The following is a 16,036-nucleotide window of genomic DNA, read 5'->3' on the forward strand; positions in this document are numbered from 1 at the left end:
AAAAGAGATAGTGACTCACTGTTTGACGAACAAGCACCGAATCAATGCGCATTAGTTGTGTACGTTTGTTACTGAATGTGAATTGTAACACAAAATTATAATACATCAAATTTGATTCAAGATGTGAATATAAACTACATGTTTTAATTGTCACTCTCTCTCTCTCTCTCTCTCTCTCTCTCTCATATAAAAATTTCCAATTAGTAATTATTTTATTCGTGTGATTTAATTTTATTTTATTTAGTAAAAACTAAATAAAATAAAATAAAAATAAGACGGTAATACATAGCCTAAGGCTGGATACGAAGATATCAGCTAAATAAGCCCTGCTATTCTTTTCTGTTTCCAAGAATATGAAATAATTTTCAGAAATACATACTTTTTGATTCGAAGAATCCCTAAGGGATTGAAAAAGAGCAAGATATTGCCATTGCATAAAGATTGTAGTAAAATGGAAGCATCAAATTATAGATCGTTTTACATGTTTTTCTCTTTTTCATTGGAAGTTAAGATTTTGGAAAATATTGCTAAGAATTCTTATAGAGGAACAATGAAGATGGGGTTCGATTCATTAGCGAGGTCGGGATGGGTTTTTTTTTTAACGACAATCTTGTTAACTGATAGTATTTTATAATAAAGTGACAAAAAGCAGTTGTTACTTTATTATTATGAAAAAATAAAAGCGTGTGTGTGTATGTATTGTGATTGTTGTACATTTTGCAAAGCATTGGACAGTTGTCACATAACCGGTGATGTTGAAGTTTAAAAATGGGTTTGGAAAACTAGATTCGGCTATTTGTCAGATATCAAAGATTTGAATACGGAGGAGCAGAAAAGGATTATAAATGGGTCCCCACACATATAGTTTAGTGTCAGGTTTTAAACTTCGGGGATTCAGAAATGGAAGGCTGTGTATTCTGTTTTTGGTAGAAGTATGCTAAAGTAAATGGAAAAAAATAAAAACTCTTGGGGGATAATGATGAACAGGGAGTTTAGGGAACAAATCACAAAAGATGATGCAATGATGAGGATGGTGACTAGGAGAGATAAGGCTATGGCGATTCCATTGCATAAAATCCAAATCAGACCTCACCTAGACCTGTGTGCAGAACTCTCATCTGTATTTTGGGGGCAACTTCAGAGAGAAGAAGAGTAACAAAGATAAAAACCGCAATGGAATGCTGGACAGATTAAGAGAATATCATTGGCGAGTTTGGGAGATAGGAAAAAAAAAGGTGATATGACAGAGATGAATCAGTTGGTGAGAGATATTCATTTGAAAAGCAAAAAAGTAGGTTTGTACAAAGGATGCCTGGAATGCATTACCCAGGATTATAGTGAGAATGCAGACGGTAAATGAATTAAAGTTACCGTATGATAAACTTTAATATAGGCGGTGTTCCCATGATGAACTGCTATTCATAGGGGTATACTGCATAATGATGATGATAATCTCTATAGTCTATTATCTTTCAACACTTTTGTTCTTCGGCTGTGTGTTTTTACGTGAGAGTTTTTGCAAAAACTCTCCGTGACTTTATGAGACAGACTAACTCGCATTCAGATGAGGTCTTATAAATGTCTTTCTTGAAAGGATTCGAAACTACTTGTTTCTTGTCGCCTCCATAACGATGAAGGCACCGAAAAACTAATTAGGAATGTGTGCTCTTTTAACAAAAAAAAAAACGTACCGTTTATTTATTTCTTTTTCCAATTTATTATTTTCTATTAATAAAATGCATAAGGTTCATAATTAGATAAAAAATATTTTTATTATTTTAATAGCAATTATTATTTTAAATTTCCAAAAAAGAACTCTCAACGGAAGTTACTGTTAATGACATTGTCATAAATAATAATAACCCTCGATATGACGAAATGCAAACAAAGTAAACTATTTATGACAATATTAAAGAGAAAAATTTTATCAAAAAATCTATATAAGGTTGGTGATATTCGTGGACAAGACACAAGTGCACCAAACTGCCATACGGGATATATGCAATGGACTTTGATATATGAAACAGCTTAATGGAATTTAGTATGTCGAAAATTCTCTTAGTACATAATCCGCTTATCATAAATCAAATGTTTACAAAAAGGGAATTATTTTGAAGTTCAACTTCAAACTGAACTAATGAGTGCCTTGGGTTATTTGCCTTCGGTCTTTGTGCTTTTTTTTTTCGTGAATTTTTTTATTATTATTTCATATTATATATATATATATATATATATATATATATATATATATATATATATATATATATATATATACACATATATATATACATACAGCCATGAGCTCACCACTTCCCTTCCCCAATAGCTAACTTTTATATGGAAGATTTGGAGCAACGAGCTCTAGAGTCAGTGTGCCTAAAGTCCAAAATTTGGCTCAGATACGTCGACGATATTTTCGCTATTTGGCCCCACGGCCGCAAAGCACTAAATACATTCCTTAGCCACCTGAACAAACAACACAAACGTATCCAATTCACCATTGAAATGGAAAAAAACAACTCTCTTCCGTTCCTAGACACACTCGTCACACGTCTTCCCTCAGGCTGTCTCGCCTCATTCTACCACAAACCTACACACACACACAGGCCAGTACATACACAAAAATTCTTATCACCACCCAATACAAAAACTAGGTGTCATAAGCACCCTTAAACACAGAGTTCAAACTATTTGTTCAAATGAACAAGCTCTAAACCAGGAATACGAGATCATCAACTATACATTTATAAAAAAATGGATATATAAAAAAAAACTATTCACAAGATCCTCCACAGAGATACCAATAAAAACAAAAAAGATTTCAAGAATGCTTGCCATACCTTATGTTACAGGCATTTCCGAAAAAATAGACAGAACACTACACAAATACAACATCAAAACCACCTTTAAACCCCCGACAAAATTAAGACACCTACTCAGTTCTCCAAAGATCCTCTTCCACACCTAGCCCACCCAGGGGTTTACAAAATGCATATGTAATCTACCATACATAGGGGAAACAGGGTGAACCATCCCAATTAGGAATGGTTCGACACATTAAATACCTCCATTTTGGAAAAACCGGCCTTTCTGACCACGCACTCCAAATATAACACAGAATTGATTGGAAAGGTACCAAGTCCCTACACCGCACCAAAACCTGGTTCGAGAGGAAATTTAAAGAAGCATGTGAAATGCTCAAACATAATCCAAATCTGAACAAAAATGTTGGTCTAACCATTCCAAGGATGTGGAGGACCCATTTGCAACCTTTATAGCAACCAGAACAAGCCAAAGAAAAATCTCAATACAAGAAGAAGACTTGAAGTGTTTTTTTTTTTGTTTTTTCCCCCTTAACATCCAATAGCAACTTGAACTGTACAAATCCAGAAGAATCTTAGTAATCTTAGTACAGAAAGGACTTTAGCAGAGTTTATTGTAGTTTTTTATTTTTTTATTTTATAATTTTTTATTATTATTTATTTATTTAATTTTTATTTTATTTTATTTTATTTTATCACTAGAGGTCAGGCTAAAAAAAAGATTAATTAACAGCGTAGATTTAATTTACCTTTATAGAGTGCAAGAGCATGTAGCTTGGTTTCCTATACACATGTATCCTTCTGATGATGACCTCAATACAGGGGTCGAAACGTCAAGTGTTATTTTATTAATAATAAGTAAAATAATCATTTCAACATGTGTGTTTTGTGTCCCTAAATTCGTAAATATGGATGCTGAACACCGTGTAACCTTAAAAGGAAAAAAAAAAATATATATATATATATATATATATACTCAAATACTAAATATATACTAAAAATATAAACGGTGAATTAAAAAAATGCATTAACAATGATAAGGAATTCTTGTATTTCGTTTTTTAAAATATTTTATTTCATATTTTATATTTCATAAAATGAAATATAAAATAATTTTTGGTATTTCTTATGTTTTTTGAAAGAAAAAAATCTATAGTATTCGGTAATCACACTTCAACTTTAAAAGGGAGTATTCAAATATATATTTAATTAACATTTCTTGTAGTTTAATATTAATTATAATATTAATTATAACTGATAATTTATTCAAGTTTTACATGCAACTTTTATTTCATTTTTAAAGTGTTATGATTTCAAATAATACAGATAACAAGAATTATATGTTTATTATTATTATTATTATTATTATTATAAACAAATTTTATTTATTTGTTGGGCGTCATTAAGAATTGGGCAATTCGATCATACTGAATATTTCTCGTTAATACTTTTGTAATTCACTGATAATGGGTAATATCTTTCGTTTATCTTTTTTTTTTTCCCTGATACAAATAATTTGAAAAGAAGCTTATTCAAATTATTGATAAAATTTTAAAAGGTAGTATCTTTTGCAGCGGAGATTAGATAACCTTGATGTAAAGAAAGAAGGGGGAAAAACTAATGAGAAAGGATATGGGGAAGAAAAAAAAATCCACAAATATAAAGTTGTCCCATTTATAATTATTATTATTGCAATATTTCCGCAGAATAACTAGTAATAAAGAGATTTAATTCTATGTAATATTTGGTACCTAATATACTTAATTCTAGTCGAATTAAATCTATTTAATACCAAGAAATAATCTTACTCTATCTGATGCTATGGAAATTTATTACATAAATTTGTATAGCATCACAAACTCAGAAATATTCAATTTTAGCTGTATATTATACTAAAAATACAACAAATATAGTTTATTTTCAGTTACGTCTGCTTCTTTGTCGGTTCTGAAATAGTGGTGAATGACATTGAATTAATGATAATATTAGTTCAAAAATGTATTATTATTATTATTCACCAATAACGGATGTTATAAAATTTTTCCTTGAAAGAATAAGAAAGATCACGATACATTGCAGCAGTTGTCTCATGACTTTTTTTATAGCTTTGATTTTTTTTTTTTTTTACTTGCTGCTGTCCTAAATAAATTAACATACCAAATCACTATTCTCAAAGTTTCTTCAATTCTTGGCATTCTTGCCCTTAATACCGTACTATCTATCCCGGTGCTTCCGAAACTTATGGATGTAAAGGCCCCTTTGGAAAAATTAAAATATTCCACGGTCCCCATCGAAAAAAAAATCGTAATACAGACATATTATTATAATATTTATTGTATTTATATTCAATGCAAAGCATACACAGCGAATATTGCAAAAATCAAATGCAAATATTATATTTTTAGCATCTTACATACACATTTGACATAGCACACCTAGTCTTAAAACATTTTTAATTTGTTTTCATTATTTCGCAGCCCCCTTACCAAAACTAACGGCCTCCAAGGGGGGGGGGGCACAGTTTGGGAAGCACTGATCTATCCTATATCTTAATTTAATGAGACAGTCGTTAACAGTGGTAATCTTTATCCTTCAATCCCTTAGCCTTGAACTTCGGATAGGGCTTGTAATATTATCATGACACATTCACAAGATTAAAAATCACAATTGTATTTTTATTTTGTTATATTAACATTTCGAAAACAGAACACTTCCATGTTACGCTAGTATAATAATATTGGCTTTCTTCAGGGGGGTGATATTTAAAAGGCAACTGTTAACGAATATAAACGATTGCAAAAACGATTGATATAGAAACTCACTTCCTCAATACACATCATGAAAACATTATCACTAGAGGACAATCATAAGTTACCGATTTTAGACAATATGATAAAATTTAAAGTATCCCAGATTTTGTTTTGCTTTGTCGTAACGGGAAAGAAAAAAAAACTATAGTAATTTGGAAATACAGTATTTATTATGGCGATAATAGCCGAGAGAGAAGAATAAATAAGTAGAATACTGTATACTCTTTATCCTTAAAATCGCACTAGTTTCGTCTTCCTACTTGACTTAATTGGATGCATAAATATAGACGGAAGATAAATCAAAGAAGTACATTAAATATCACAATAATATATCTGTCATTATATTAAATACGGAGTGCAGTCATTTAAAATAATTCTCTATCTAACTGTATTGTTAAGCACGTGAGTGGTAGTCTCGCGTTTGCCATGATTAAACAGCAGAGGAGTAACAATTTAATAGATTGTAGCTGAGATTTACTTTAAGGGGAATAAGGTTGAAAAAAAATTCTATGGATTCCAATATTTTTCTCTCTACACCAAAGACGATACACACTTGGGTATTACAGGGCATATCAATTTCTCCCCAAGGTGTTTTGGTACTTAAGGCTAGCTGCTGGAATAGTATCCATAAACAATGATGCATTAAAATGAATTGAAAATTCTCTTGAAATATTCCTCACAATGCCAACAACTGTAGCCACAGCCAAAAGGAGCTGTAGCAAGTTAAGACTTGTTAAGAATTATTTGCGATCGAAGTCGAGACAACAACAACAACATTTTTATATCTCAATTGAATGAACTAGCTAACCAAATAGGCTTCGATGAAATTATGACAATTTTGCTAGCACTAAAACAAGGAAAATAAGCGTGGTTTTAAATTTTTGTTTAAAGCTTTAACGTACTTTAATAATTTTAAATTTTATGTTCTTATACTCGTATAACTTTATATAATTATCTATACGAATCTGTGATTTTATGCATTAATATTGTTGCTGAAGAAGTGCTTTTTTTTGTCATTAAATAAGTAAAAGATTGTTTATCTTTATGTTTCATTATCATAGCATCTATATAGGATAAACTGATCAAAATACTTATTATTATTTATTATGATTTTAACAATTATCGAAATTCTCACACTAAAGTATATATATATTTCTTGGAATCAAAGACTCAATGGGGAAGGAAGGCAACTAGAGAAGGAAGGAACATGCAATCTAATAGCAATACCTGCAATTTGCATTAAATATCTTCAATACCTTTCCACCTCAGCCGGTATCGCATTCAATTCACGTGACGCTTTCTATACAAAAAAAAAAAAAAAAAAAAAAAAAAAATTGCATTTCATTCTCCTACGTATCACACATTTATGCTTCCAGAAACATCCACTTGTTCCTATTCATCTCCCCTTTTGCAAAATATCCCGGATATTACTTCACTCATATCACCATACCTCCTCCTCTTCCTCCTCTTCATAATTATATAGCTCTGCAATTTAAATTCCCTCAACCTATAATCATAAATCAACTTTTCGACAGACCAGATGTTGCCTTTGTTATCGGAATCTTGTGCAAGGTTTGCTCATCTCTGAGAAATACAAGCGATTAAATCTGTGCACATCCACATGGTATAATCAAAACTTTTTGTACAATGGAATGATCATCTTCTTATCTTTAATTTATTTATTTTTACTACAGTATCACTTCTTTATGCTGTTTTTACTACTTTTGCAATATATCCCCCGAATTTCAACTCTTTATCTACCACTATTCTAAGATCCTTTGCTTCCTCTTGCAACACAATCCCACCAGTGTACTAAACAGATTTAATTTTCTGAGTACCAAAAGGTAAAAATGTTACATATATTAATGTTGAATTGGCATCCCCCTTTCTCCCTCCCTTCCTTCAGTGTTCTAGTCTTCTACCCATGATTATCGAAAAGAGAAATTAACAATCAGAAAAATCACAGTGACCTGTAAAACTTTCCCCTGAAAAAAATCAATCCTAAGAATGCACGGAGTTAACACTAACTAAAACTTTTTCTAGGTTTTTTTTCAATTTTCACTTTTTCAATTAAAGCGTTAGTCGATTTCTGGTGCAATAAGTCGTCTCTCTCTCTCTCTCTCTCTCTACCGGAAGAAATTCAGGTTTTCAATCCTACAACTCACTAAAATCGACCGTAGAACATACACATGTATTTATCGGTTAGAATTATGAAATATCGCCTTATCTTAGCAAGTCGTGAGAATGAGCTCAAACCACACGTAATAGTGGGAGGTAAATGCATATCGAATAGCATGGCATTTCTTACGTGCCAGTAAGACCCTTTATCATAAGATACTCATCTCTGTCAGATAAATAAGTTAGTTTTTAAACATCCTTTGGAATATAAATGAATTACAAACTACCAATGTTATATTGAAAAGAAACATGAAAAGAAGACTGAGTACAATTTTTGTTTATACTGCGTCACCGTAAATCCGTGGTGGAAAGTTTTTCTTTGTTGTTGTTGTTGTTGTTGTTGTTGTCTTTATGGTACAATCATTGAACAACCGAACACAGCAAATTACAAATTGTTCTTCAAGCATTAACTCGCATATCATTAATTTAAAAAAAGGACTGCAAAGATTTTTTTAACATTTAATTAAAGAAAATAAAGTACTAAGACGTGATAAATAAAATAGAAGTATTAAATTTAAGAAGATTCACAGAAAATAAAGTAGTATTAATAGTATTAATACTGTAAATTTTCTATAAAAAATTCTGACGCTCCTAAAATTAAACTTTTAGGCCTAGTTGTTACAGAGCGACTGCTCCATCGCCATGAATTACTTTCCTCCTCCCCTATTTTAAAGACGTAATAAATTTATAAATAAAAGAAACATGATTTGAAATCGTATCTTATAGTACCAAATTCTGCAATTTAATTTACATTTTACATGTGACAACGAAGTTTCTAGAATTAATGTCCTAGTCATATTTCGTTTATTTATTTACTGTATTATTATTTTCTCAGAACAAAATATGTCCCGGTTCTGGAATATGTTGATTGTTTAGTTCCATTTTGTCTCAAAAGAAAATTCTAGTCAATTTTTTTAGTCAACGGAGACACCCCTTTTGATTTGTCCAGTATCTACCAGATTCTGCACCTAAGTAGATTTCTTTTCGAACGTCTGTATAAGGAGAGCTAGTGGGAGGTTAACTGCCTACTCCTGTTCTGTAAGAAAATACGGAAAAACGGGACACATGTTTAGAATTTTCTGAAGTCCTTGTTGTTTTATGTTTAAAAGAAACATATTTTGTTCCTGGGAGAAAAAAAAAAGTATATGAAATAAATAATTTCACTTAAGTTATCAGTTGATATTTCTTTGTATTATGCCCACTTATGCGGGCATAATACAAAGACTAACCTCCAGCTTTTCAAAAAGAATATCAACAAATTCCTTCTTAATTCTTGTCCACACGCGGCATCAGTTAGCAAAAAGAACACACACACACACACACACACACACACACACACACACACACACACACACACACACACACACACAACCTAGGTCGCAGAAAGCCTTTATTGGGAATTTTTTTATTGAAGGTGAGTTGGCGGCCGATTTCATACGGTAACGAAGGGATTTTCCTCCCTAAAACTTGGATTATTCATCCCTCAAAAAAAGGCAAACTGGAATCTTCAGGAGAACACAAGCAATTGACAGCTATGATAGACTATGAGCATTAATTTAATTCAAAGAAGCAAATTACTTGGGTGCGACAAGCTGTTGAGCCTAACAAAGGAAAAATCAATGAGATGGAATCATTTTATTTATTTATTTATTTTTATTAACACTAATTGGATTTCGCATGAATTTTACTGTACTAAATCACTCATGTGCATTGTTGATTTTCTATTTTATGTGTAGGTGTGCTTTTGTGCAAATTCTTTCATATCGTAGGATGCCTAAAAACGTAGGTAATAAATAATTATTTATATCATTGATTTAGTTATTTTATTTAACTTTAAGATTAACTTATTTGATTCCATGATAAAAAAAAATATTGCATGAATGTCTTAGTTTTTAATTAAAAAAAAAAAACATAAGCAGCTATGAGCATTTTATTTACTGATCTCATGAAGAGTGATTCTTATTAGAAAAATCTTCGAATGCAACTACTATATATAAATCTCAAATTCAATACTCTAAATAAACAGACGAAAGTGGCTATTCATATTACTAAAATTCTTCGCATAATTTCAGCAGAAAAGTGGCAGTACGTACAACCATGGCAAAACTCATTTTATGTATATTGAGGAGCTTGGCAAAATGGCAGATAGAAGTGTAATCTGGACCAAAATTAAATTTCACGGATGTATTTCACTAAGGAATCCGCTATTATGGATTACATCAAAATCCGTCATGCTGTTTAAGAGATGCAGAGTCCAATGTCATGGACGGACACAATATCTCCAGATGTTCTGCTACAATTAGCTTCGCTGTAAAAGAACACTTGAAAATTAACCAAAAGACACGTTAATCGTATGGTTCTTAGAATATATATAACTAAAAGCTAGTCTCATGTCATACGAAACTAACACTCGACATTTCGAGAATAGAAATAAACATTTTCATATATTTGCTAGTAAGTGATACATGAAACTGGTGCAAAAATTATTACATAAATATTAAAATATCTCGTCGCTACATTGTAGTGCTGGATGGGGTCCTCTTCGTTTAATTATCACTAATTTAAAAGAATGAAGGACTACAGAGTCACTCAGTTTACTGGGATAAATCCGAAAACATTTTTCGCTGTAGTGATGACTTTGAAAAGAAAATCGTGGAATCCAGAGAAATCCTCCTTAATCCTGAACATTTGAACACCAATTTGAGTTATAACATCCCTGATAGGCATACTGCAGTTGTTCAATACTGGCGCTCACGAGAATCTGCAAGCACGCATACAACAAACAATAGCACGTAAGATAGAACGACTTGAAAAATGCAATACAACGTTTTTGTGTCAATTATGTATTGCATTTTTTGCCTGTAATTCTCAGTTTTTTGTAACTTCAATTGTTTATTACTGTGTTCTACCTATAGTGGATCCTGAAGAAGGCTGTAAAAGGCTGAAACTAATTGTAGCATTTTCGTTAAAATTTAATATTTTATCTCGGTTTAAAGTCATTTAAAATTTATTCTTTAAAATGTATCATTACAACCGATAGATGATCAAGAACACACACACACACACACACACACACACACACACACACACACACACACACACACATATACACTCAAGTCCAATCAAGCTGCTTCTTTTGTAGGCTCTTTTTCCTTTTTCTCTTTAAATTTTTCCATTTCATTAGTGTGGGGGGGGGGGGTTGATGGTGTAATAAATTTTAGTATCTTTTTTAATCTAAACGAATAAAGATTATTTGTCAGACATACTGTCCACATTTTTTATGCAAATCTCCTCTCCTCTCCTCAAGGAAAAGTGTGAACTTATAATACATTAGCATATGAGTTTTCTAAGAGTTTAGATACCTCGGATATCTTGCTGTAGAGACCAAACACTGAATTTTCTCAAGACACATTAGGCATCAACCAGCAGAGTGGCTGTGGTTGGTGCTCTCACACCTGACAAGGAAATTCATATACCACTTTAAGTCGTCAGAATTTGCAGGGATATTCAAATCAACGATCTACAGACTGGAGATCGGAGATGCCAATTCACACTGCCATGAACAGATTATTTTTATTATCATTATCATCATCAAATTCCTGATATATGCTCTCAAGAGGTATAGAGGATGTGAATAATACTACATGAAAAAACTTACATCACCACTAACTTCGTATCTACAATTTTCCTCCAAATCAATCTGTTACCTGTCAAGACTTAAACATTATCAGATCTTATATTTCTGTCTTCTAAGGCAGTGCTTCCCAACCTTCTGGATGTCAGGGCCCCCTTTGGGAAAATTAAAATATTTCACCCCCTCAAAAAAAATTGTAATATAGACATATATTATTATAATATTTATTACATTTATATTCAATACAAAACATACACAGCGAATATTGCAAAAATCAAATGCAAACATTACATTTTTTAGCATCTTACATACACATGGCACATTATCTCATATTTTTATGTAGATAGATATATTGTTATTGTACGTTTGCAGTACAAGCACATGAAACGTAAAACGATTAGTAATAAAGAAAGAATTAAAAACATAAAAGAAGTTTAGTAACAATTTAATGTGATGGATGTGTTTCAATACTGCTACACCAATATCAGGTGAAATATTTGAAACTGCAATTCTTCGATTTCTGCTTTGAAATGAAACTTATATGAATAAGCAGATATTTACTAATATTCATTAAGCGCCGAAATACGCAGAAAGCAAAATTTGTGAACCCGCACCAATGTGTGATTTTTTTCCATTAAAATATAAAAAATAACAAAAAAATAAATAATAAATAATAAAAATTAAATACGTTTCTTTTAAGATAAAAAAAATCTACTTAGTCTTAAAACATTTTAAATTTGTTTTCAATATTTCACAGCCCCCCCCCCTCAACAAAACCTACGGCCCCCAAGGGGGGGGGATCTCGGTCCACAGTTTGGGAAGCGCTGTTCTAAGGCACTATTTTACTGTATCAATCCACCTATACCTTGGTCTTTTTCCTGCCAACCTGGCAGAGAACACTTGTTTTGCTAATCTTTCCTCGCCCATTCTGTTTAAGTGACCAGACCACCTGAGATTAGCTCTGTTAACACAATCCTGGATGATAACAATGTCAAGTTCTTTCCCAATATCTTCATTTTATTATGATATTGCCATGGATGCTATCGGTTCACACCTCCCCTAATCTTTCTCAGAATTCTCATATTCGTGGTCTCCAGTCTTTGATTAAGTGTTTTACTTCTGATCCAGCTTTTACATCCATAAGATAAAACCGATTTGAACACTGTCTTGCATATAAAGCTGCTTTAGTTTTTAATTTATTTCTCTCTTATTCCATATAAATTTATGCAGTTGACCTACCATACCAGCTTTGCTAATTCTGTTGTCTATTCCCAAAATTAATTTTCCATCTTCACTAAAAATTGTGTCTAGGTAGCCTGAAATGTTTTATTTGTTCTATAGGTTCTCCATTCACAATGCAGTTGATATTTTTAGTACAGTAACAAGGGTATGAAGCACCTGTGGCAAGTGTCTAACTTGCGCCTCCCCCCAACCCAAAAATGACAAAAATTTTGAAAAATTCAAATGTAACAAGTTAAATTTTACTAAATGCAATATGTTAAATACTTACTATTAACCCCATCAAAATGAGTTGTGGTGTGTTGCAGAATTTGTGTGTCTAAAACGGCGTATTGCCGAAACTTAAAAATACAATATAAAATAGCGGACTTTTATATCTATTTATTTATTTTTATTTTTTACATTTTTCACGTTTGGCGCCCCTAACCTAGTTGCACCCGTGGCGGGCACCTCTTTCGCCACGCCCTCGTTACGGCACTGGATATTTTCAATGCTTCTGCCTATTTTCATTGTCTTTGTCTTGTCATTGCTGACCTTCATACCATATCTATTACAACAGCTATTCAATTTAGTCAGAGAATCTTGCAGACTTGTACTGGATTTATTTAGAAGTATAACATCATCTGCATAAAGCAAAGAGCTGAGATTAACATCTCCAATTTTGATATCAGGTTTAATACCACTTTTCTCATAATGTGATCCATAAAGATGATGAATAAGAGTGGAGATAATGTGCAACCTTGTCTCACACCTGATTTAACCATCTTCTGTATTTTCTTCAATTCTAACTGCTGACTTACAAGTGAAATACAGAGTGAATACTGCTTGATATAATGTGCTATTTACACCATACAGTATAACTGCAGCATTTTGAATAGCTTTTCCCTTGCCTCTTCCAGATCTAAAAAACTTAAATACAGACCTTGTTATATTCCCATGATTATATTGGATATATTATGAATATATATCATTATTATATTATATATAATAATGATATATATTCCAATATATATATATATATATATATATATATATATATATATATATATATATATATATATATATATGTAGAAAGTATTTTTACCTTGGGTATAAATATGTTAAAGATACCAAGTAATTTTAAACCTGGTTTTACTCCATTTCCCAAGTAAGCAAACAGACTAAAAGTCAAGTTTGCGCCTGCAATTGATGCAAGTCTAACTGATCCCACAGGTAGTGCAGGACCAGGGCAACTCGTGGCAAAGGTGGAACAAGCTCCGATCACTAATCTTAATATTTACCCTTAATGCCAAAACACATCTCCAAGAAGGGGATGTATGATGTTTTGTATTAAAGGCAAGGGGCCACTACCCAGACCGGTTTCGACCTTTATTCAATACCAGGTCTAAAATTACTTGGTATATATATATATATATATATATATATATATATATATATATATATATATATATATATATATATATATATATATATATATATATATATATATAGAATTGATGTTTCTTGTCATTTCTGTACTTCTTATGAGAACAACTCATTTGCATATTTTAACATTGATAAGAGTTCTTGAATACATTATGAATTTTAATGCTTTCCTATTTTTCCTTGTGTAAAATGATATTTTTCCTTGACTGAACACGTAGGCTACTAAATGGTCCGAAGGTTCCATTTTAGATTAAACCCTGATATGTGATAAGACTAGTGATATGCCTATGCGGAGAAACAAAAGAGAAATAAAGCCACTTAATTGTCCCAGCAGGAAAATAGGCAGTAAACCACTTGATATAAACTTGAGCATTGTCAGCAGGAGAAAATGCCAATTAAGTTGGTTAAAAAGTTTTCGATAACAGTTTTGATTGGCCAGCTTTTGTCCTTGACTTGTAACAAGCACATTTGTTTATTTACTGATTTTCAGTTTTTTCAAAGAAAGATGACTATCTCATACGGAAAAGATCTATTTGTTAAGGAAAACAACTGAAAAACAGAATAATCACTAGCTCTATCAACTTCATTATTTCTATCCTTGGACTTCGCTTCAGAAGCATCAAACTTATGAATGAATAAATGACAGTTATAACAAACAATGTCCAGAAACTCAGGAAAGTTTAATGGATTTATATTAAAATAAGAGTTGGTAAATCTGAGATAAAAGCAGTATCTATTATGCCCTTAAAATCGTTCAGATAACATAAGTGATTAATATATTGGAGGCATAGAATAATTCAAATCAAATTAAAACTGAAAAGCTGTTATGTAACTATAAAAATACTAGAGACTCTACTCTAGGATCTTCTGCTGCCAACTCGGCCGATAAATAAAGACACGTGATATGAAGATGCACAAAAACTCAGAAGTAAACACTTTGAAAGTATATGCTAAAAAATAACAAAACTAATAGTTCAGTGACGCTTTAAACTTGATTTTTTTAAGTTCTTCTAACGGGATATAAATATATATATTTTTTATTAGTTATTCAGTAAGGAATATACATTTTACGGATGATTTTTTTGTTTTTATGCGAAGGTCAAATTTTTCTATTTTGAACTGAATTTCGCGCAATTACAAAAGACAGGAGGGTAGCCTAAAGTGCGATAAGCGAAGTATTTATTTATTATTTTTTATACTTCGGCACAATAAAAAAAATGCATTCCAAAATCTTTCATTTATTAGTTTTTGGAGAATTAAATAAATCGGCTATAATACTTAAACTCAAAAATTTCGAGTGTTTGGGTTGTTTTCGTCAGTTGTGGACCAAAGGTTATCTGTAAACGTTTATATTTCACTCCAAATGTTTATCCCCCCCCCCCTCAATCCTAGCGAGAGCCAGTAAATAAGTTTGATCTACTAGTCAATCATTCCACAGCGTGAGTGTGTGTGTGTAAGTGAAAAGGTTAGGAATAAAATAAAATAAAAAAAAAAGTTTCCTGACTAGACTAAGTATGTCCCAGAGATAATAATATAAGATAATAATATCTGAGGACAATTACCAAATACAATATACTGTTGACAGCAGTAACGAAGTGGTTAAAGTTCAGCAGATAGCTTGTTTGACAAGGCATAAAAATTAGGAATGGAGTTATTATTTATTTATTATTACTTATTTATATATTTGTTAATTAATACTTCCATTATTCTTAAGTCAAATAAAAAGCATTGTAAAATATACAATTAAAGCCAATTTTTATGAAAAACTTGGAATTGTATTTTCACATTCCTTAAACGTAAATACATGTATGATATTATAAAATATTGTCTAACGTAAAATTAAATTCGGTTAAAGTATTTTTATTAAAAATATTTAATTGTAATTTTTAAACTGCTTGATAAATTATAATACATACAATATTCATTAT

Source organism: Typopeltis vanoorti, chromosome 13, assembly GCF_054136105.1.
Source record: "Typopeltis vanoorti isolate ZY-2024b chromosome 13, IOZ_Tvanoo_1.0, whole genome shotgun sequence".
Lineage (NCBI taxonomy): Eukaryota > Metazoa > Arthropoda > Arachnida > Uropygi > Thelyphonidae > Typopeltis > Typopeltis vanoorti.